This window comes from Camelus ferus, chromosome 30 (assembly GCF_009834535.1).
Source record: "Camelus ferus isolate YT-003-E chromosome 30, BCGSAC_Cfer_1.0, whole genome shotgun sequence".
Classification (NCBI taxonomy): domain Eukaryota; kingdom Metazoa; phylum Chordata; class Mammalia; order Artiodactyla; family Camelidae; genus Camelus; species Camelus ferus.
Genome location: NC_045725.1, coordinates 7,613,855 through 7,639,685, shown reverse-complemented (window position 1 = coordinate 7,639,685; position 25,831 = coordinate 7,613,855). Strand labels below are relative to the sequence as shown.

The 25,831-nt window shown below is 36.0% G+C and overlaps 1 long non-coding RNA gene across 2 annotated transcripts in view; it reads left to right on the top strand.

Annotated features, from left to right (window-relative positions):
• The window catches only part of LOC106730651, a 64,322-nt gene that overhangs the window by 11,227 nt on the left and 27,264 nt on the right, over positions 1-25,831 (top strand). For both annotated transcript variants that reach the window (XR_004316253.1, XR_004316252.1), the window contains exon 2: positions 3,534-3,605. This is a non-coding gene — a long non-coding RNA (uncharacterized LOC106730651). The remainder of the gene's footprint in view (positions 1-3,533; positions 3,606-25,831) is intronic.

Here is a 25,831-nt window from a genome sequence, read left to right as displayed (position 1 = left end):
GAGTGGACTACAATAGTTTAGATCTATCAGGGTCCAACCCTAGATCTAGGTAAAATCCCCCAAATTGCATGGCTTTGGAGGATGCCAGCAAGATTTCAGGAAGGGGAACATCACGATGTCAAGGCTTCTGACACAAACCTGAGGGGTAATGGTCGGAGGTGCAGGTATCTGAAGTAGACTAACATGCAGTGAAGTTAAAAGAAGATCAGTATGGCCAGAATGTAGAACGTGAGATCAGAAATGTGAGGATGGGCAAAGGAAGGAATTTTAAGGAGTTGGGGCTCATCCCGAAGCAAAGGGAAGCTACTAAAGATTTTACAGCTGGGTGATAACAGTAAAAAGGAAGCTAAGTCTAGCTGTAGTGTAAAAAATGCGTTGGAAAGGTGTTCCACCTAGCTGAGTCCGTGATGGGATGTGGAGGGGATGGGTGTGTGGGTGAAGAGATTGAAAGGGTTAAAAAAGATTCTTAGGATCTGTGTAGCACAGCTAGGAAGATATTAGCAATGAGTTAGGAAAAGGAACGTCAGCTGGATTGAAGGGGAAGAAGGGAGCCAAAATTTAGAAACACTATATTCCTTTGTTTGTGATACTTTAAGAGATAAATTGGGAGTCTAAGTAGTGATTTGGAAGTCAGTAACATGCAGAAGGGAATGCGATTACCTACGACGAGTGAGAGACTCAGAGAGGGCATCCTAAGGAACACCAGCATTGAAGGGGTGGGCAGAAAAGAAGCACCTACAAAGGCTGGGAAAGAGTAGCCAGGTATGTGGGCCACCTGGAGACTGTGGCAACAAAGAAGCCGAGAGAAAAGAATAAAAAAGAAGAATCAGGAGATGCTATAAGGAGGTCAACTAAGTATGGTAATTGCCTACTGGGCTTCGAGGAGAGAGACGGCTAGCCATCTTAGGGGACTGTTTCCACTTAAGTGCCACATGACTAGCGACTGCCATGTGTTGAAAGGGTGCATTCTTGAGTGAAGAACGATTCCATTACCATGAACTTGACTGTGAAGGCAGGAGTGAGAGAAGTCTAGTTGGACAAAAACTACAGTTGACGGAGGAACTTTTTTTATTAAGATAGAAGAGACAAGCAAATAAGTTAAGGAAATATAACGGCGCAATTTGTAATCACTGAGTAGCCCAGAATATTCCAGCCACGAGGCACTAAACATGCCCTAGGAAACGTACAAACAAATCAAAATGAATTCGTGCTCAGGATTTTACACCCCCTTATATTCCTCGCAGTCAGTGTAACTTACTGCATTTTTCACAAAGATAACACTTCTCCATCCTGATTTTCCACTCAGAACAGGTGCTTGCCAAGGCTCATCGCTATGCTTCTGTAGAAACGGTGCCGCAGCACTCTTGCGAGCAAAGAGCCCTAACTCCTGTGAATGTGAAAAAGGCCCTGAGGCCCAGCACAGCCCCTGACGGCAGTGCCTCGCCCAGCAAAATGTGAGGGTTTGATCTTGCGGTCAGTCTTTCCTCAGAAAATCTCCATCTTAAGTAACTGCAAGGAATCCTTCTCCTTGGAAAGAAAGATAATTCTGCATGGAGTAAGGAAACCACTGCCTTTCATGGTTTCTTTGAAGACATTTGCATCATTCCATGTTGCTGTATTTCCTGATGGTACAGGGCATATGTGTTACTAGAATGTATAGGCAGTGTTCCTGGATTATATTGACACAATACACAGCAGGTCAAAGAGAGAAGCTTGCTCTAACGGCTCTGAATGACCATTAAACTCCCTATTCCTTTTTTAGTTCCACCCTCCATCTTCTGCAGGGTAATGTCAACCCCCTTTGCTTCATGTTCAAGAAACTGGACTGCAGATTACCATCTGACATTATTTTCTCTAGCCACGTGCAGGAATTTTCAAGCCATCTAGTCTACCTTGCTAGTTCCTTGCCTTTGCACATGCGTTCATGGAAAGTCCTCTCCATCCTTCTCCTTGCTCTATCCTACTCAATCAACAGGTCCCATTACCTGTTTCATACTCTCTTTTCTTAACACATCAACTGGCGTTATTCTCATCCCTACCTCCTCTTAATTCCTTATAGTATAGGGTTTTATATCAACTTCATAAAAAGTTCAGGATCATATGTAGCTTCCTATTAAATTCCAGGTATTTATTCAACAGATATTTATTGAGGAGTTAGGGGCCATGCAGTGCATATAAAACATTCTTGCCTTCTTGGAACTAAGGGTCTAGTGGGAGATACAAAAGAACAATTACAAAACTGCTATTCAAATCCATATCTTTTGACGTGACCCCCAACTAAACAGCGACAATATGGAAGGCCATATGTTGTACTAAGTAGAGCATGAATCTTGGAGTTAGATGCACCTAATTTCTCAACTCTGTGTGAAATGAGGCCGAGTCAATTAACTTCTCTGTGGCTCACTTTCTTCACTTGTGAAATGAAGTCATTACTAGGTTTCTTGAGAGGATTAAATAATGTAATATATGTAAGGTTTTCTTACACTAAATGATTGCTCATTAAACATGTACTGAGGAAATGAATTAATGTTAAGTTCTGTGTGAAATGATTAAGGTGATGATATACATACATATACGCACATGTATATATGAGACCATCAAAAGGATAAGTTACTTGTTGCTGTCAAAAGCTAAAGAAAGTGAACACAAAATTATGAGTGGATAAGAAAATGTTGTGACAAAAAAAATCTAAGAAGAAAAATGAGTAGATTGGAGACTGTTTTTTATTAAGTGCTTACATTGTGCCTGGCACTGGGATGAGGAGTTTAATTATATCATCTCATGTAGCTCTCAAAACCAATCTGTGAATAACCTTAGTTTACAGATATCAAAATAAGGCTTAGGAAGGCAAGTAAGAGGGCTAACAATAGTATCAGAAATTTGCTTGTGTGTGCTTTACTTTACTGCCCAGAATACTGACCATAATGTAGCAAGAGGGTTTTTTTTTTAAACATACATACAAGAATGTTCATAAACATACCAGAACAAACTGCACAAAATTTTCAACTCTAAATTATTGTTTTTGCATTCTCTATGCTTGATTGAAAGCTCAGTGTTTAGTAAATAAAAGAGCAGTTATATATGTAAATAAATGTTCAATTTAAAGTAATCTTCTGTAGTCTTGGAAAGTCCTTTGTGTATTTCAAATATTCCAATGTTGTTCATTTTTCAAACTCTCAGTGGACAATTTCTTCACAATTTGTACAACTTTTTTGTTGATATTTCTGAAATTGGAGCATTCTCATCTTCAGAAAGTGGATGCGATTTTTGAAGATGACCAAAATGCATTCAAGGCTAAAGCTGGAAATAAAATGTGCACACGTGTTGAGTATGACTATTGCAGTACAACTGTGAAGCCATACCACAGGTTCTCCCTCTAAGTGGAATTCAGATAAACGAGTTATAGCAATTACTCCTTTGCTGTGGTGCATATGGCCTCTCACTGCACTCAGTTCAATAGATTTGACTGATGCACAAAAACATACCACGGAAGGAGTGCAATTTACCTCTGTCTCTATTTTCTATTCCTTTAGAGGAAATGCCGGATCAGCTCCATGTGGAAACACGAGCAGATCTATCTCAAGTTACCACCTTCATCTGACATGGTGAGTTATAACACTTTACTTGCGTAGAGTGATTTATCTTTTTAACATATGCTGCAGTTCGTTGACTGCACAGAGCCTCGGAGGTACAGTTGTTGGTATTTTCACTCCATTTTTCTCTGCTGAGCGCTGCAAGGACGGTTCACTCCCAAATTGGTTTTGCCACATCATTCTAATCTTAGAAAGTAAGTAACTCTCTTTGTGGGTTTTTGCAGGTTTTTTTTTTCTTTCAAACTCTACTCAACTTTTATCCGTATTTGTGTTGTTTTCAACTTGATTTCAAGTTTTAAATATTACATCATGTTCCGAAAAGCCTGTTTCTCCACAGGTTAAGTCAGTATCACCATACTAGAAGCAATAAGAGAAAAAGTAAGCTAATGTGGCTACATAATTCAAAAATAAAAAATCTTCACAGAGCAGTAAGCATCAGAGGCAAAGCTAAAAGTCAGATACAAACTGGTAAAACCATTTGGCAACTTTGTGTAACACTGTGGACTATGAAACTTTGCATTTGTGCAGTGATTTATGGTTTTAACACAACACAATTACATAATTTCTCTTCAAATCCATATTTTTGACCCCCCCCCAAACAAAACAGAGGAGAAGACAATATGTGTTACTAGGCAGAGCGCAGGCGTTGGGTTTAGACACACCTAATTCAAGTCTCAACTCTGTGTGAAATAGCATGAGCCACTCAGCTTCTCTGTGGCCCAGTCTCTTCTCTTCTGAAAGGAAGCCATTAGTGTCTACTTCTTAGGTTTTAATATAATACGAGTGGTGTCACCTACATGTGGAATCTAAAAAGGCACTGGGAGTCGGGGTAGGGTGAAGGAACAGGGAGAGGTTGCTAAATGGGTACAGATGTTTGGTGATAAGATGAATAAGGTCTGAGGATCTAATGTATAGCATGGCGAGTGTAGTTGATAACACTGTACTGTATAACTGAAATTTGCTAAGAGAGTAGCCTTTAAATGTTCTCACCAAAAACAAGAACCAAAAAGAAAAAAGGTAAATAGGTGAAGTGATGATGTGTTCGTTAACTCCATGCGGGGCTCCTGTCATAGGGTTTCCATATATCAGATCACCATGTTGTAGACTCCTTGTTCATTTTGTACATATTCTGTGTTTAATTCTAATTGTACCTTTGTGATATGTATTTATATACAGTGCACAGAAATGTTTCTGAAATTTAGATTACAACCGTAGATTACATATGACGACATTGCTTGAGAATGTTTTGCTTGTAAAACTTTGAAGGTACAATCAAATGCTATTAGTTTTTCTGATTTTCAAGAAGCTACCCAAAGTATTAAGACTTTTTGCTTCCTGTGTGGTACTTACTCAACAATTTTTTGTATTTAGTCATTTGCCTTAAATTGCTGAACAAGATCCACACTGATTCAACAATTTTAAAAGACTATTTGGGGAGGGTTGGGCATTTAATTTTTTAGCTCTATTTATATCCCAAAGTAAAAAGATTAAATTTGTGTTTACTAGAGCTTTCCAAAGAATATACTTTTCTATAGAAAACAAAACAGCAAAGTAAATCATACAAAAAATGAACATCTATACTATTTTGTAAAAAAAAAAAAACAGATACTCATGTAGGGGCAATAAGGGATAGAAAATAGCGTAATTATTAAAAAGTAGTTGTAGATGTGGAAACACAGAAACTGTTTAGTGATAAGTCACATGTTAGGGACACTTCTGCTCACGTGGATGCATTTTTCCTGGAAACTTCAGGAGACTTTTGCCATCTTCATATTATAAAACAAAGAGTTAGTTACTGCATGCATCGTAAGAAGGACTCTATTTCATGTCATTTCTAAACAGCAAGCTCAACACATTGTAACAAAAATTAAATGGTACAAGTACACATTTACTTCTGTAATTGCCCTTATATGTATTATTCATTTCAGAAGCTTTAAGATGAGATTGGAGTGAGTCACCCGAAATATATAATAAACAGACTAGAGTGTGTGCCTTTCCCCAGTAGGAGAATGTGTATTAGGAGAAAGCAATTGTTTGATGATGTGTGGGACACAAGCAAGTCTATTTGTATTCTGCCCTTTGAAATAGTCCTTGTATATACATATTTTTATGCCATACAGCTCAAGGGCTGGTGATTATCTCTTTAAAGGAACTGCTAACCATTTCACAAAATTGTTGAATATAATATCTGAAAATGATTTCAGAGTGTGAAAATATTTTATACACTTTGCAAATCAAATGCATTTGGCTGGAAGGGACTCACTTATGTTGCTGGCTCTATTTTGCATGTTTTTAATACTTAAGAGTTAGATAGTTTAATCTTTGGTTTCTTAGATAGGATGCAGGTGCAATTACACTGATACACCTCAGTAAGTGTCTTCTCACAACCGAATGTGAATTTTCAAGTTTGCCACATGACACGACATTTTCTGCTGATGGCAGAATAGGAAGAGAATTAGTAGGTCTTTTTCCTGTAGGTATTTTCTGCTTCCAGTCACACCTAGAGTTAATCAGCATAAAAAGTTCACCTGGAATGGATCCCCCCCAAAAAAAGTAAGAAAAAGGAAACAGTAAAATTGCAAGCAAAAATCTCTTACAAATTTGGGCTTGAAGCCAGTTTTAGAATAATACCCTAATTAGTTCATTTTGCTGACAAAGGAAAAGCCAAACAAGGGAAAAATAGTCAGACATGCATAGCTATTAGCATGGGGTCACTGCTTCTACAGACAGCACCCGAGTGACTTGGTGGACCACATCACATGCCTATGAGATACAACCTTGGGTCTGGAGTCTATTTGCCTGTAAGTTGTATTATTTAGAATTACACAATTCCAGGGGGTATATGAGAAATCTCTGTACCTTCCTCTCATTTTGCTGTGAACCTAAAACTGCTCTAAAAAGTTAAGTCTTGAAATTTAGTTTTAAATGCACAGTTCTGCTATATAAAAGATACTGTTAGGAGAATGACTAGACAAGCCATAGACTGGGAGAAAGTATTTGCAAAACACATCTGTAATAAAACAAGACCCATATCCAAAATATGCAAAGAATTCTTAACACCCAATAATAAGAAAATGAACAACTCGATTTAAAAAAGGACAACAGATTTAAACAGACATCTCACCAAAGAAGATTTACAGATGGCAAATAAGTAAATGAAAAGATCTTGAATATCATATGGCATTAGGAAACTGCATATTACAGCAGAATTAAAATACTACTACACATCTATTAGAATGGCTAACATCCAAAACATTGACACCACCAAATGCTGGCAAGGGTGTGAAACAACAGAAACTCATTCATTGCTGCTGGGAAATTCTGAAAGATAGTTTGATAGTTTCTTGCAGAACTAAATATGCTCATACCGTATGATCCACCAATTGTGCTTCTTGGTATTTACACAAATTGGTTGAAAATTTATGCCCACATAAAAACCTGTGCTGAAATTTTACAGCAACTTTATTCATGATTGCCAAAATTTGAAAGCAACCAAGATGTCCTTCAGTAGGTGAATGGATAAGCAAGCTGTGATGTATCCAGTCAATGGGATAGTCAACAATAAAAAAGAAATGAGCTACCAAGCCATGGGGGGAAAAGAGCAGGGGGTGGAATCTAAATGCACATTGCTAAGTGAAGGAAGCTGATATGAAAAGGCAACATACTGTATGATTCCAATTATACGACATTCTGGAAAAGGCAAAACTACGAAGATAAAAGATCAGTGGTTGCCAGGGATCTGAGGGGGGTGGGCAGGAATAAATAGGCAGAACACGGAGGATTTTTAGGGCATGAAGCTACTCTGCACGATACCACAGTGGTGAATACATGTCATTGTACATTCATCAAAACCCATATAATGTAAAACACAAAGAATGAATCCTAATGTAAACTATGGACTTTGATTTATAATAATGTATCAATATTAGCTTATCAGTTGGAGCAAGAGTGCTGTACTAATGCACAATGTTAATAATGGGGGAACTAGACGGTGGTGGTGGAGAGGGGGTATATGGAGACTGAATTTCCTGCTCAATTTTTCTGTAATTCTAAAACTGCCCCAAAATTAAAGTATATTTTTTTTTTTTGAAACTGCATAGGATCATAGCACAATGAAAGAAATACTTTTTAAGGTTTGGACTGAAACCAAATGTCATGTTCTTTGTGGGAAGTTACATCATGTCAGCTGGGTTTTGTGCCTAGATTCCTATTCATTTGTATTTAGTAGACCTCAGCCGTAATGGCACTCAGAAACAAAAGGAATATATCTTGTTTTCCAGCCATTTTCACATGTTCCAGCTTCTTTATTTCCATGCTGTTAGAAAACAATGGCAAAACCTTCTAATAAAATATTTACATAAAGATACAATGCTTTTAGTTGTAGCTAATGCTTTGTAAGCAATGAGGAAAGGAGAAAACAATTCTAACTTTCATAATGTTCACTCATTCACTTGGACATTTATGAAGTTTCAGGCACTGAGGGTGCACGCTTACATCCCATAATCTTAGGAAACATCGTTATGAACTCTTATCCTCTCTTCTCCTTTTCTTTTCTGTGACTTATTATTTCAGTGACTTATTCTTTATTACATATTTTCCTTACTTCCTTTTGGTAATTTTCAACTTTAAATGTGGCAAGCCGTTACTTAAATACCTGCTCTGTACAAGATCCCACGCTAGGTACTTAAGTCATTCAGAAGCATATAGAAATGTATCTTTATCCTCAAATGGAATACAGTATTTTCAGGAAGACAAATATACATATATATCATCTAAAATAAAACAAATAGTGGTAAATTCCATCACTTACCATTTAGAGATAAAAGAAAGTGATTATGAAGGCAAACACATACATGGATTCATGACAAAAGAGTGAGAAAGAATCACTGGGTGGGGGGCGTAGAATTGGACAGTTTTTAAAAATAGTTACAAAAGGTCAGGTAATTGAAGGAAGTGAGAAGGAAATGATTAATGAGATAAACGTTATTTTGCAGCTACGTAAGTCTTCAAATGCATGAGTGAATTCACATTTTTGGTTAGAATTAAGTACAGATTGCACTTTTTTATTGTTAATTTTGTCCTTGGCTCAGTTTGGGGACTGGGATATGCCAGCATCACATATCAAACTGAGAAAACTTCTACCTTTTTCTAACTTCTGGAAGACCGAGTAACATTGGAATTAACTTTACTTGAAAGTTTGATAGAACTTTCCTTTTAAGTTAGCTGAGCCAGTTACCATAATTATAGATGAAACTAAAATACTTTTTAAAAATCTTCTGATTTTTGGCTCAATAAGCTTGACATATTATATTCTATTTTTGATGCTTTGCATTTTCTTAGAAATTATCCTGATCTAAAAATATAAAATTCCAAATGTATTGGTATAATATTCAAGATAAGATTCTCTAATCCTTTTTTTTTTCAAATAATCATACATTTAATTTAACATCTTTCACTTTCCAAGCATTTTATTTATTCTCCTCAACTCAATTATTTTAAGGTCTTTTATTTTTCGCTCTTACCAAAATTAATTAGTTAGTTAATTAATTAAAGTTTGTTATTTGCATTTTTAAAATTTTCTATTTCATTCATTTTTGCTTTTCTCCGTATTAATTTAGATGTTCTACTTTCTTAGGATTTATCCTTATCCTTTCATTAGTTTGTTATATTAAACACTTAGTTTATATACTTTCACCCTTTTTTCTTTTCAAAAAAAATTAAGGCTGTACAATTTCTTCTCAATATCACAGTCCACAATTCTTAATGTGTAGTCCTATCACTACTGTCTGTTATTAAATAGCTTGAAGTTTTGAATTTGATAAACTCTATAAAACAGTATTTTTAGAAATGTATTTTAAATATAGTACGTAGGCTTTATTTTTATTATTTATTTGTTGTTGATTATAAATTGATTTCATGATAGAGATAGTGATTGCATAATTTGGGGGGCTTAATGAGGTAGTCTTTATGGCTTAATACAGGGTCAATGTTTGTGACTGTCATCTATCTTTGAAAATAATACGCAATCTCTTTTGGATGTTTGTTTTTATAAATGCTTAAGCATTTTAATTGCATGATTCAAATTCACAGTATCCTTACTTAATTCTTCTCTACTTGGTTTATCAACTGCCCAGAAAAATTTTAAAGTTTCCTAGCCTGATCACTTTGTTCTCAAACTCCTGTATTGTCATCAATTTCTGTTTCAGATATTTCAAACTTGTAATGTGCGTAAACATTGCTGACTTATACTTCCTTGTCAGAGTTTATACTCCATCAATATGAAATATCTCTCTGGACTTTCAAATGCTTTTAATATCAAACCCTATGTTATGAAATAATGTTACCAAATCTGCTATTTTTAAGTATTTGTCAGGGACTAGTTTTTCTTTTCTCTTTTTCTCTTTCTCATTCTCCCTCACTCTGTCAGTCTGTCTCCTTTTTTCCTTTTAATAAAATAATAAAACCTGTGGCAAAAAACATATTATGCTAAAGAGAAAAATGAAACATTAGCCTCCTTTTTTTAAATTAACCAAAATGTCTTTTCTTAAATTTATTTAAAGTATTCTTCCAGAAATCTAGATCATGAATCTATATTTTATCCAAGCATTATAATTTTAGAAGAGTTGTAGCTATGAGTCAAAGCTTTCCTCTAAAATAAAGGTCGTTTTACAGAAAATTATCTACATAGCTTATACTTGAACTTTTTCTATCCTGATCAAATTCCAAGATCCAAATTTGTCAATTCTCTCACCTCTACTCTGTAGAAAACAGTCACACAGTTTTTAATATTGCAGATTTTAAATTATCATGTATGGAAAGGAAGGAGGTTGATCATTTTAAAGATTCAAGCCTTATTTTTAAAAATAGGGAGAGAGGAACTAAAATGTCAATACAATTAAAAAGACCCATAAACTGCTAACAGACACTGAGCACTAGTTGGGGCTGATTTCCTCTCTCAAGAGGGTTTGCTGCCCCCTGTCGGCCTTTGCAGAAGTAGGCTGTTTAAAAAAAAAAAAAAAAAAACCCAAAAAAACCACATACACAAAAAGCATTTAAAAAGCAAAAGGGGCTAGAGTGTAAAATATTTCCAAGGACAACTTATGCGGTATATACAATAACATTTGTAGAGGGATCTGTGAGTCCCCAACACCACCCCACTCTCCAGTCCCCACAAGCAAAGCAGGTAGGAAGGACCCCGCCGTGTGAACTGCTTTGCCCTCTTACCTGATGGCTCCCCAGCAGTGACAACCATCTATACAGTTGGCACAAACTAGACTGTGTGATAGAAATCCCATATGAAACCGCACAAGAAAAGCACTTCATGTTGAAAGATGTGACTTTACAGGACATAAAAAGAGCAGTGTAGAAAACCAAAGCGGGGATTGGCACAGATTTATAACCATCATCATTATTATTATCATCATTAATATTATTAACTTCTTATTCACTTAATCCTTCTAAAGTGGGATCAAGAAGATAAAAAAGAGAAAAAATGAGATTAAATAAGGAAAAGGCAATTTAATAAGGAGAAAAGGGAAAGTAAACTGATTATAACATTTATAATGATGATGACATACAGAACTTAAATTCTACATCCAAAGTGTTAGCTCACATTTTATTCCATTAAACTAGCCTTCCAAAAACAGTGAATTTTGAGAAACAAAAGGCAGAAATGAACAGTGTATGAAAACATTATATTCCAAAGAACAACTCAGCTTAGCAGCTTTGGTTAAATGAGCTCCATGGGAATGAAAGCACCCCACCCTCCCCTCACCCACACACGGAACGTGGGTGAGAAATAAAAGTCTGTTACTCAATTTCGTAGGGATAGACAAGCTTATTCTAAAATCTACCTGGAAAAGCACAAACGCTAGAATAATTAAAACAATCATGAAATGGAAGAATGAAGTGGGAGGAGTCACTGTTCCCAATACCATGGTTTACAATTTAGCCGCAGTTATCAAGATGGTGTCGTGTTGGCAGATGCAAAGATCAATGAAACAGAAACAGAATAGACAATTGAAAAACAGATCCACACAAATGTGCCCAAGTGATTTTTGACAAAGATGCAAAAGCAATTTAACAGAGAAAGAATAGTCCTTTCAACAAATGGTGCTACTGCAATAGGACATCCATAAGCCAAAAAAAAGTTACGTCGAAAAACACCTCATATTTTATTCAGCACATTTTATTTATCATATTTTAACACCTAATTCAAAATGAATCCTGGCCAAATGTAAAATTATAAGACTTTTAGAAAAAACATAGAAGGAAACTTCATGATTTAGGACCAGGCATAAAGATCTTAGACTTGACACCTGAAGCACAGTAATCAAGAAAACTGTAACGTTTTGTCTCATCAAAATTTCAAACATTTACTCCTCGAGAGGCCCTGTTAAGAAGATGAATAGACCAGTTACAGATTGGAGAAAATTATCTGCAAACCACGTATCTGACAAAAGACTAGAACCTAGAATATGTAATATCAAAACTCTAACAGTAAAAATAGCAACAAATCCAATTAGAAAATGGGCAAAAGACACGAACAGATATTTCACCAAAGAATATACAGGAGAACATATGACAAGATGTTCAATTTCATTAGGTGTCAGAGAAATGCAAATTAAAATCACAAGACATCCTAGAAACATTTCAAAATAGTGACAACATCAAATGCTAATGAGGAAGCAGAGAAACTGGATCCCCCATGCATTACTGGTATGAACAAAAATGGCACAACCCTCCAGAAAATAGGGTGGCGATTCATCATAAAACTAACATGCTACTAACATATGACCCACAGGTTGCACTCTTTATTTCCCAGAGAAATAAAACCATACAAAAGCCTTACACCAAGGTTCATAGCAGCTTCATTCATGACAGCCCAAAACTAGAAACAACCCAGATGTCCCCCAGTTGGTAAATAGTTAAAAAAACTGTGATGCATCCATATCGTAGAATATTACTCAATGATAAATTGCTACAAGTGATAATCTGAATAATCTCTTGAGAATTATGCTTAGTGAAAAAGTCAGTCCCCAGTGGTTATAGGCTATATTAACATTCTTCTAATGACAAAATTAAGAAAGGGAGAACACATTAATGGTTGTTAGTGGTTACGAATAGGGTGGGGGGTGTGGTAGGGATGTATGTTTTAAAGGAGCAATATCAGGGTTCCTTCTGATGTTGGAACCAGACCATACCTAGACTGTGGCGGTTTATATGTAAAACTACACATGTAAGAAAATGGCATGGCACTACACACATACGCATACATGAATGAGAACAAGTGAGACAGGGTCTCTGAAGGAGATTAGTGGATTGTATCCATGTCAGTATCTTGGTTATTATAGTTTTACAAGATGTTATCTTTAGGGGAAACTGAGTAAAAGTTCACAATCTCCCTATTATTTCTGACAACTACATGCAACTCTACAGTGATCTCAAAATTAAAAGTTTAATAAAAGATGTTACTTCAAAGAACAAGAATGATATTTTCTGTCACTAATATAGAAAGCTAAGAAAAAGGAAGCAATGTTTTTATGAATCTAAAGGAGAATAATCCTTAATCTAGAATTTTGTGTTTGAATTCTCACTCATATATGATGACATTCTCAGATATAAAAGGCTAAGAAAGATCATCATGTTTTAACCTATTCCAGGAAAAAAAAAAAGGGAACAATAACTTGAAGATGTTTTAGCAAAATGAGAAAGGACTTCAAGAGAGGAAGGCATGAGACATGACAAATAACACAAAACATATATCACAACAGCAATAATAGCTGGAATAATTATTGCAATTGTTAGGAAAGTATTCCTTAAAAAACAAATAACTTAGATTAAAATCCCAGGTGGCTCTTTATTTGATAGATAAATATGTTTAAATCAGCTTTTAAAAATTTTAGATCATATTCTAAAATAATTAAAATAGAATGAAGTCTACTAACATCACTAGAAGTATCAAAAAGAATAGAGGAAACTCTAACAACTGATCAAAAGGCTGAAATAAAAGGAAAAATATTAAATAAGAAAGTGTAACAAATAGAGAATATCAAGTAAATTCAAAAGACCAATGATGATGATCACTAATCTAATAAATGTAAAAGTATCAAATTACCATATCAAATGACATGGATTATCAAACAGGGGTAAAATATTCAGTTGCATTCCCTTTACAGTGATGCATCAAATCAGAAGGATATAATAAGGCTGAAAATAATGGAACTGAAAGAAAAACAGAAACAAGCCAATAGAAAAATGAACAGTTTAAAAGGAGAAATAAGAATGGCTAATAAGCATAGTGATATTTAACCTCACTTGCAAAATCAAATGAAGTTTACTTTTTTTATATTAGATCACACTGTTTTAAAAAGCTAGTATCTATTTTTGATAAAAGTGTGGGAAATCATCTCTTTCATAAGCTGTTTTAAAATAAAAGCAAAAGAATGTATGTATATATTTTATGAATTTATAGTTCATATTAGTAAATAATTGTATGAAATTCGCAGTTAAAAAAAGAAATTTTGTGATATGTTTAACCTCTTTACCAAATATTTTTGACCACAGGCCCCTTTGCTAAGCAAGATGTATTAGCATCCTGTAAAACAATTACATTCACACTGCCTTAGTCAATGGATTAGTTTTTTTAAAAAATGTAGCTCCAGCACAAATGCCCACTGAAAAAAGAATAATTAAAACAACGAAGTCACTTGAAAAACAGTTAAAGCTTTTTATATTTAGACTCATAGCTCCTAACACAGAATGAGTGTCTTTCAGCTATCCCCCCCATATATCAAAACTCAGAACTTAACTATATTCAGCAATATTTGAATTAAGAAATGCTGTCACATAGGCTAAATAGATTAGAATGAATTCACATTCAGTTTTCAGTTTCTCTTAAAACCATGGTTGCTTGTTTTTCAAACATGGAAATGATTTACCTGGTTAACATTTTAGGATAAGCCTTGATAGTGGCTATTTTTACAGAAAATTAGTGGGAGTATGTTTCTTAACATGTTAGTTAAACAGCTCTTAAAATCATCTCTACCAGTTGTCATGGAAAAACAGCCTATCCATGTGCCATCAACCATATTACATTGGATTGTAAAAATATCATGACATTTAAATAAGAATTTGTGTATAATAGCAGAGACTGATTTTTAGGTGAAACAGACAGAAATACTTATTAGTTTGATCATGGAATAAATATGCTGTTACAAGGTATGTCAGCAGGAGGTGAGTTGGAAAAGGCTATTCCATGCCTATAACAATGTCACTTTGATCACATCTGCAGAAACATGGTGATCTGTAAATTTTACTCTTCCAGAGAGCTGACCTCATCCAAATGCAGAAAAGGGAATACATCTAGTCCGTTTCTCTAAACCCTGTCAATGTGTTTCCACTGTCAGACAGTGCTGACTGACTCTGCAGGCAGAGTTTGCCCTTACCTGCCTTTGGATGCTTGGTCCACAGTCTGAATGTTTGTGGCTCTCTCCCTCCCCCAGTTCATAATCTTAACTAGAGCTGGTCACCCATAGGTCAGAACATTGGCTTGATTCTGCCTACTCTTTCCAGAAGTTCTATGCAGGGCCACCATTTTATTTAAGAAATATTGCTCAGCATGGCTTAGAGATAATAAACTTGACTGAGGAGCCAAGGGGGTTGATTTGTCCCTGGAAACCTGCTCTTTCAAAGTTTTGCTGTGTTTTATTGGAAAGTCAGAGTTGGTACTTGTTCCTCCAGATATAATCTTTCTCTAAATAACCACCCAATAATGTGTGGTTAGAGATGAGTGACAGGATGTAATGAGAACATTTGTTTGCTCAACCACTGGACTTTTTTGTTCATAAGGAAGAAATATAAAACTAAATAATTCATGTAACATTACTGACTCCCACACTATTGATTACAATGGTTGTCGTCAATTTGCTGCCCCTCCAGCCTTCCCAGCAGGTTATTACTTACAGATTGTGGCATTATTTGCTGCCAGGATTCCATTTTTAAAAATAAGTGTAAACAACAGGAGGAAATTTTTAGCACACCAGACAGTTCCTTCCCTCTTGAAAATAACATAAGCTGCATCTCTGGTTTTTAATTAATCAGACACCAAAAGTTGATCCTAAAATTTCAAGTAGGATCAAAATGCGTGGCAAATGATAAGACTGAAATAATTGCACAGAGTAGGGTATGAAAGTTACTAGAATGAATTTCTTTATAATTTCAGACCAATGAAAGAGTAATCAAATTTGGTCACTTTAAATGACAAAAGACTAAAATTATATGATGTGTTTATTAATTATACTATAAGATAACAACAGTCTGTTTTATTATAAAGTCAGATTCCTGGATGTGCAGAGAAAAATACGAAATGTGACAAGCTATAAAAATTGCTTATCATTTATTAGCAACTAGGAGATTTTTAGTTAAGTGTTAAAGAATTACCTTGAAATGTTTTATTTCCCTTTCCAGAAGGAAGGCTGAGAAAATTCTATTTATCCTGTTTCAATAGCCATGTTAATAACAAGCTATGTAATATGTCAGTGTACTAGTCTGCAGAAGGTGTAACTAGGAAAAAAAGCCAGTTACTTCATACGGCAAAAAGTATCCTCTGTGTTGTGTACGAAAAAAGGACTAGGTAGTCCTTTCTATTTTTTAAAAAATGCTTAGTTATGATAAGCTGTCGCCTCTAAGTCACATAAGCAACCAGAATATTAATAATTTACAATTCCAGATTTTCTTGGTGCTGGGTCTATTTGTAAATGTAAGCTTCTCACAATTTGTTCTCGTATTTATGGCAAGTATTTTCTTACCTTTAAAATGATCACAGAGGTACAATTACAACTAAAGATGGTATAAAGGGCTCATGAAAACAGCACCGCAATAACAACGAACTCCAAAGCAACTTTCAACCCCAGTTCACTCTCCTGAGGGCGGGCACAGGGGTAGGTCAGGGCCGTTGTACTGATGTCTGTGCTTCCACAGCTGCGAGTCATCTTACAGTCCTCACCACACTTGAGTATAGTTTGCCCATGTATGTCTTCCCCTCAAGACTGAGAGGGAGCCCTGATGTGTAAATCTTTTTTTTTTTTTAATTCTAGCTACCAAAATAGCATTTGCAGTATAGTGGATGATGAATAAAGTCTACCTGAATTCAAGTCAATCCAAACTACCCACCTTACTCGTGATACAGACTTTTAAAATAAAATAACTGAAATTGTTTGTTTCTATTCTGTGCATTTTCATCAGTGTGGCCAAACACACACACACACACGCATGCACACATACCCTACATCCACTCTTTATAGCCCTCTGATATACTCTGAATTCAACTACTTATGCCCATTTGGTTGGCTCCTAAAGAATGAAATACATTCTGAAATGCTTAACAAATTACAGTCACCCACCCTGGCAGGCTTTGTCTCGCCACTCGGCTTTGGACTTCCCAAGGGCTTTATAATAATTTTTATTTTCTTGGCTATCATACTCTTGACGAGCAACCATATTTCAAATGTACTTTACTACCTTCTAGTTGCTTCTATACATCACCAAGGAGGAGAAATAAGAGATCAGGTGGGATGTCCTTGAACAATATAAGTTTGAGCGTTTTTATTCAGAGTTTTATATTTCAACCAAGTGGAAAACTTTGGAATAAATAATATAATGTGAATTAAATCACCATTACTTTCCTATAATTTAGATTTATTATTATTCATGTGAAACTGCTAAGCCTCTCCAAGATACCCAACTTTCTAAAGCCAGCTTTCTGCAAATCAGACCTGCCAGTAAATCACTGATGATTTTTCAGGTTATGTGACATTTTTTTGTCTTCATTTATATCACAATGCTCTGGGTCTTTTGAGATAGTCATATTTCATCTTCAACTAAAGAAAGAATAAAAACCTGGGTATATAGAATGTACATTTAGATTTTCGGGGGGCTTTCAATAATTACACTGTTTCAGAAATATATCAGCTATGAATCATACTGCCTTTGGCAATTTTCACCATCATTTGCTTATATATACTCAGATTATATATCAATAAATCTCAGGCATTCAGAAGCAGTAAGCAACACAATGTTACAAACTGAAACTGCAAATCAACAACCAGCGTGGATTGGTATTTGTACAGCACAGTATTTTATTCACCATTACTCTCAGTCATAAACCCTTCCGACTGTGCACACTAATTCACTTATTACTAGAACACATTGATTCATCACCTGCCTTGATTTTATTCTATGATCTTGGATTTCTTTCCATGTTACCAATGCTCATTTAAATCCCAACAATCATTTCATATCCAATATTCATTTCAAGAACCTATTCCAACTATGGTAATCCGCAGATTTCTTCAGGAGTATGTAATGAAAAACAGAATGAGGAGCCTTGCATTTGAGCCCTGGCTAAAGTGTTCACTACTCCTGCAACACTAGGCACATCGTTTATGTCACTTAGCCTCAGATTTCTCATTTGGAAAACCTGGATGGTAATTACCCCTAGTTCCCAAGTATACAATTATTCTAAAATGAAGTAAATCAAAACAAGTAATCATCAAAAGTTATAACATATAAATTGTTTTTAAATTTCCACATGCCACTGTTACACCTGTGGTCTATGCATATGACCTAGCCGTTGAAAAACAGTGTATTCTGTTTGTCTTACCTCCCAGAATAGATTGCAAACTTAGCGAGGCTAAAAAATTTGTACAGAAATTTTATTCTGTTTTGTTTTGCACAGCATGTGGTAAGTACAGTGCTGGACAAACACCTGATTCAGTGAAATTTGATTAGAGACGGATGGGTTCTTTTTCTTAGTCATTCAAGTAGATGACTAAATAGTTAGATTAACAAATGAATTTAACTTGATGGATCTCATTTGACATTTCATTACCTCTTTTCTTCAGAAGTGATTAAAGCATTTGAGTGATTTGTTTAAGAGAGTTTTTTCTCTGGAACAAAAGATTTTGAGGAGTAAATAAACAAAGCAAGCATACTCTTTTGTGATGGAAATGAAAACTTGTTTTTGGACAAAGTAGTAATAAAAATCATTGAAAAGAAGATTGCATACACTGAGAAAAACTACAACTGAGTAGGAATTAGCCAAGAAAAGAAATAGAGGAATTTGAAAATGGTCTGCACACGACAACTCCCAAGTTCCTGCTACACTGAAAGCAATTGGGAAGCTGTGGGAAAACTGTAAGTTTTGGTAACCATCACATTCTAGCTTTGAGACCTTGCACAAGTAGGTTAAATTCTTATTACTCAAGTTTCCTCATCTATAAAAGGCATAATACACCTGGTTCATAAGAGTAGGAAACATTTTTTAGCAACTTAATGTTATCAAAAAGCAAGTTCTCTTATTGGTTCTATAAATGGGAGAATTTCCTCTAAATCATTAGTCTCAGAAGGAGTGAACTAGGACGATCAGATCTGATGAGGTAATAAAGTGACAGCATTTTGCAGGTACCAAGGTCTTGACTTTCCTTTATGAGTAACTAAAAACTAAACCTTTATCTCTTACTTATGTAGCATGTTTTCTAAAAAGCAGTTTCCTTATACCAAATAAACTATGCAGAGATCTGTCACGATTCCATGTAATAAAATACAAAAATTTCTATTAAAGTTTAATTAGATTACAGCTTTCACAGTAATGAACTCAAAACAGATCACAGACATAAATGTAAAATGCAAAACTATAAAGTCCCTAAAAAGTAACATACGAGATAATCTAGATGACCTTGGGAATGACAATGACTTTTTAGGTACAAGACAAAGGCATAATTAATGAAAAAAAAGAATTGGTAAGTTAGACTTAAGTAAAAAACGTCTGCTTCATTAAAGGTATTTTCAATAGAATGAAAAGACAAGCTAAAGACTGGGAGAAAATACTTGCAAAAGACATATCTGATAAAGGACTGGTATCCAAAATATACAAAGGAGTCTTAAAACTCAACAATAAGAAGACAAACAACCCATTTTGAAAACAGGCAAAAGATCTGAACAGACACCTCACCAAAAAAGATATGTAGATAGCAAATAAGCATGTGAAAAGATACTCGGTGTGATACCATCATCAGGGAAATGCAAATTAAAACAATTAAACATTAAAACTGCACACCTATTAGAGCGTGGATTCTAAAGCACTGACAACACCAAACTCTGGTGAGGCTGTAGAGCAATAGGAACTCTCATTCACTGCTGGTGGGAATGTAAATGGTGCAGCCACTTTGGAAGACAGTTTGGCAGTTTCTTATAAAACATATCCCTACCGTATGATCCAGCAGTCATGCTCCTTGGTACTTACCCAAAGGAGTTAAAAACTTATGTCCATACAAAAAACCTGTTCGTGGATGTTTACAGCAGCTTTATTCATAATTGCCAAAAGTTAGAGACAACCCAAGATGTCCTTCAGTGGATGAATGGCTAAATCAACTGTGTTACATGCAGACAATGGAATATTATTCAGAGCTAAAAAGAAATGAGCTACGAAGCCGTGAAAAGACATAGAGGAAATTTAAATGTGTATTACTAAGTGAAAGAACCCAATCTGAAAATGCTTTATGCTTCCAGCTATATAACATTCTGGAAAAGGCAAAACTATGGAGATAGTAAGAAGATCAGTGGTTGCAGGAGTTTCAGGGCAAAAAGGAATGACTAGGCTTCACACAGAGGATTTTGGCAGTGAAACTACTCTATATGCTGCCATGATGATGGATACATGTCATTATACATTTGTCCAAACCCATTGACTGTACACAGGAAACGTGAACCCTAATGGAAACTATGGACTTCGGGGGATTATGATGTGTCAGCATAGGTTCCTCCTTGGTAACAAATGTACCCCTCTGGTTGGGATGTGGATAATAGGGGAGACTATGCATTTGCAGGGACAGAGGGTATATGGGAAATCTCCGTGCTTACCATTGTTTTGCTGTAAACCTAAAATTGCTCTATAACAGTTCATTACAAAAACTTCATTAAGGCATCCAGAGAAGGCTCAAGGAAGAATAAATCGTTGATGACTTTAAGACAGTTGGCAAACTAGTTGTGTAGAAGGTTAACATCTGAGTTTGGGTCAGATGAAGGATACAAAAACCAGGTTTAGCAGGTCGTGAAGGTTCCACGTGGCCCTTCCAGTTTCCACATGTGAACATGGAATGTTTACTTCCTTAGCTCTCCTGTGTCCAACCGTCTTTACACCTGAGCTTGTTCCTGTTTGCAGGCTTTTTAGAAATTGTTACAAACTGGTTTTCAAATTCCTTGTTTCCATACCTATCCTAACTTGATCCATTTCATGTAACTCTGTTTCTTATTGCTCTGGTTTGATTCCTGGCTATATCTTGTCTCAGTTTAACTCAGAGGAACACAACAATACAAATCCTGGCCCCTTCCCTTGGCATTAACCAGGACATGGCAAATACGTACTTAAATGGCACTCACCTATTTTCTCAAAAAGGTTAAATTGAATTCACTTCTATATACTTCCAAGTTAAGCTTCATTTTCAAAAATAACATTTTGTAGTGTATTAAAATATAAAATGACTCTTTTTAATCTGTTAAAATAGACTGCAGAACTGTTTGGAAATTAGATACTGAATAATTTACATTATACTTCTATATATATCCAAAATAATTATAACCGACCAATAGAAACTACATTAGCAGCAATGACAGATAGACACATTCACACACACAGGCATTAGGGTTTTCGTCTCTGCCTTCCACTAAGACCAGAGGAAGGGCTGATTTGCTTAAAAGCTAACTTCTAAAAGATCTGCTGGAAAAATAATGCTAGACATTTAGTGATTATGTTAGGCAATGGGTTATTTTCCTGGAAAGTGACTTGTTTTATTCATATGCATATTAGGAGAATCACTCAGCTTTGACTCAGTTGTCAGGAATTCTAAGCTTGCCAGTTCATCTTGGAGAATCGCAAAGCAGAAACATATCCATGAATACATACTGAGTGTCTCCCTTGATCAGTATGACAGTGACTGCTTATAGCTCCATCCTGTGAAGCAATTCCTTGACTACTCATCCTTATCACCCTAAATTACAAGTAAGAATATAAAAGTGTTATTTTCTTAAACATGCCAGGCTTCAGGACTTTTTTTTCCCCGTCTCTATTTAAATACAAGAAAACAGAGATTAAGTGAGAATAGGTTTAGAAAGTTTCAGAAACAAGTGTTTGGGTTTTATTTGCTCTTTCATGTTTTTCATAAACCCTCTGAAGATAATGGAAGATTTAAGATGCATATAGCTGACAGTAACAGAAAATCACATCCCCAGCCAGTTTAAACAATGAGAAAAATGCATTATCTCACAGCAAGTAGTCCTGAGGAGAGCCGTTCCATGGCTTGGTGAGGGAGTCAGCCCAGTGGGATACGTATTTTTCTGTGTTCTTTATTTAATGCATTCTAATATTGCATGGGATATACGTATACTGAAACATTTGTGGATTATCTGGAATTCAAGTTTAAGTGGACATTCTGTTTTGTTTTTTCCCAAATCTGGTAACCCTAACAATGAGCCTGCAACATCAGCGTTCAGATTCTAACACACTTAAGAGTGAGAATTCTGTTAGAAGTGTCCTTCCTTTTAGGTCTCCCATGTTTAAACAAATGAGAGTCAGTTAAGACATATGCATTAATTAAATAAAATTATAATTTAAGGTACTTTGGTTTTAGAGAGTCACTTGATCCTTGGCTCTGAGTGTCCTTTTTGCATATGTCTTTCAATTTACAGAGCATTTTTTAGTCTCTTCAAATACAATAGCTGTACTAAGCACTAGAGAAATGAACTTTAATTAAATTCAGTTTCTTCACACACATACATAGTAGCTGCCATCTACTGCCTAGGGGTGTAGAACATGTGATCAAAGAAAATTCCCCAATAAGAAGCTATCAAAATACTGGTTTTAGAAATGAAATCCATCGACCTGAAAAGTGTACACAATATTACCATACTGCAATTCTATGTCATTTAGGAAAAGTAGAGTATTAAAATTTTAGCTAGTAGTTCCTCCTTGCAACATTAGTTACAAGGTGTAATGGACATAAATGCTAGAAGTTGATATGCAAAAAATATAGTTTTAATTCCAGGGTGTTGATTCTATTTTCAGGCACAACTTAATTATACAACAAGTCAAATCAAATGAAGTAAGCTAGTTAGAGGACAGGAAAGAAGCTAAACTGAACAAAAGAGAAAAGAGTAAATTATTCTTAAAAGTCTTTAATCACATTAATTGTCACATTAAATATCAAAGACAGGCATGCAAAAATAACAAAAGTTAAATGACCATTTTTATATATTTCCTTAAGTTTTCTAAGAGAATTGACAGAATATATTGTTTTATTTAAGTTACAGCTGACTAGGCAGAGGTAGTTGTAGCAAATAAAACGATGGTATTGATCCTAGCAGCTAATGTGTATCAAGTGCTTTAATTTGTGCCAACTGAATGCTAAATGATACATTGTATTATCACTTTTTTCTCAAGCCCATAATATGAATTGCCTCCATTTTACAGATAAGTAAAACTTAGGGAGCAATTGAACAGGGATTCACTCCTGTGAAATATGACTTTACAAGTAGGAGTCCATAGACACAATTCTTATGGTGGAGCTTCAAGTACTAGAGGCTTTCTAAAATGCACTATTTCAATCCCTGGTTATAACCAGACCTTTCCCAATTTTTAACAGAGAAGCAATTTAGTAATCATGTTAGAAATTATAGATTTCATTTGGTAGGTATGTAATATATATCATAAGAATTGAATTACTATACTGAATAAGACTATCATACTCCAAAACACACAAAGAAGGTATAAATGCCATAGAGATATCATGAAAAATAAGTTTATAACACACACACACTTCCAACTATGTTGAGTAAATCGGGGAAAGAAAATGATGAGCTCAAGGCCTTCAGTTCCCAGCTCAGTGTCTGCACAGAAAACCTAAAAACTTGTATGTCTGTCTTGAAAGAAATCCTTGCTTCCTGTAGCCACATAATTGAGATTTCTAAAAAGCAAGCCAAATTTCTGTATGGCACGTGGCTGGATTGCTAAACAAACTGAATCCTCAACTTTGCAGAACCTCTTTCGTTGAAGTCAGGATATCGATTGGAAATGAATGAAATCCTGAAAACTGGCATAAGAACATGTGGGCTGATTCTGATGGAAGGGGATACCTCTAACACGTAAATCACACCGAGCCCTCTTTCTCGTGGAAGCAGCCCTTCCAGCTCCTTGAGATTAATCTCTCTTTGCCTGAACAACTTGTAATGGCCCACAGACTCTTAAGTCATGAAAAACTAAGCATGACCCACGAGAAGGTGCAATGCAAACTGAAAGAATCGCATGACTTTGCCAGTTTATATTGACTGAAGCCAAGGGACTTGTATGAGAATATGAATATGTAAGTAACTCTTAAAGCTCAATAATTAGTTTTTCTTTTTAATGGGCAAAAGATCTGAATGAACATTTATCCAAAGAAGATATGTAAGCAGTCAACAAGCATATGAATAGACACTAAAGACAGCATCATTAGTCATGAAGGAAATGCAGTGAGATAGCATTTCACACCCTGGAAGGTGGCTAAAATAAAAGAGGTAAGCAAGACAGGTGTTGACAAGGAATTGAAGAAAGTGGAGCCCTCATACAGAATGTAGATTAGTGGTTGAGCAGGGCTGGCTGGGGAGGGGGTAGAATGGGGAATGATGACTAATGCGTGCAGGGTTCTTTTCCATGTGATGAAGATGCCTTAAAAATAGCTAGTGGTGATAGCTGTGTACCTATGTGAAAATATTAAAAAAAAAAAAAAAAAAAGAAAACCCACTGGATAATGCCATTTAAAGGAGTGAATTTTATGGGGTATGAAATGTATTTCAATAAAGCTGTCCAATAAAGAGGTTTCAGGACATCGGGATGTTAGGGTGCATTTACCATGTAAGACCTGCTCTGGGAAGGCCCAGGACACACAGCTGGAGAAATAAGTTCATGAGAGGCGCTCCAGCAGTCTTGAAGAGCTATGTGGTCTCTCTCCACCATGAGTCACAAGTCACAAGGCAACTGCTCCACTGAAGTGGGCTAACACATGTGTATGGTGGGTTCCCAGGGTCTTGGAGCCACGTGAGGGACTTAATCCCCAAAGGTGAGGTGAGCGTGGTTACTGTCATGGCAAGTAGCTCGATACCAACCAGTCAGACCAGAGCTGAAACCAGCGGGAGTCCAGTAAAGCCTTACCTGATCTGTGTTAAGTGGAAAAGCTGTGGGCCTGGTCAACTGAAGTCAGAATTGAACCACCAAAAAACAGAGCCACGGCCCACAATCAGTCCCCACACCTCCAGAGCCCCTCACGTGAAGGGAAGGCCAAGATGCTACACAACAAAGAAAAAGAAGTTACACTGTAAATAATCCTCTTTGCCCTCCTCTAAAGGTTCTGCAGCCACATACCAGGATGAAAGCTTTGAGGAGGAAAAAATTATCAGATATTGAGGATTTACGGGCATTGGCTCAAAGCTCACAGTACTGCCGGTGGTCCACCAGTCAGAGCAGGGAGCTAACAGTTCAGATAAGCCACGGGGTTCGGTCTGGAGTCCATCTCACAGTTCCGCTCCTTGTGATTATTTTCCTGGTTCCAGAATGGATAATTAGAAATACTGTAGTGCAACTTGCAGAGTTTCCACAGGTTACCTACCTGACCAGGGAGTGAGGGCTCTGACAGGGGGAGTTAAAAGGAAAAGCCACTGGAACAGGCTTTGCCTTTGAAAATAGTAAACCTAAGGCAATCGCACATTCCTGGGGAGGCTGCAGAAATGACTGCCATCGTCAAGGAGTTAAAAAAAATGCAGGGGTGGTGGCTCCATTCAAGTCGCCCGTTGTGCCTGTATGGAAACAGATGAGTGCTGAAGAATGAAAGCAGATTATTGAAAATTTAATCAGGTGGCGACTCCACCTGCAGCTGCTGCCCCAGGTGGGCTTTCTTTGCTGGAGCACAGAACACGTCCACCTGCAGCTGCTGTGGGGCCATGGATCAGCGGAATACTTTTTCTCTACCGGGCAAGACATGGTGTGCTGGCCAAATGCAGCCTGTAGCCTGTTTTTGAAGAAGCCTTGGGCTAAGAAATATCTTGACATTTTTTAAGAGTTTAAAAAAAAAAAAAAAGAATATGTGACAGAGTCTATATGTGGTCCTCAAAGCCTAAACTATTATTTAGCCCTTCAAAGAAAAAGTTTTCTG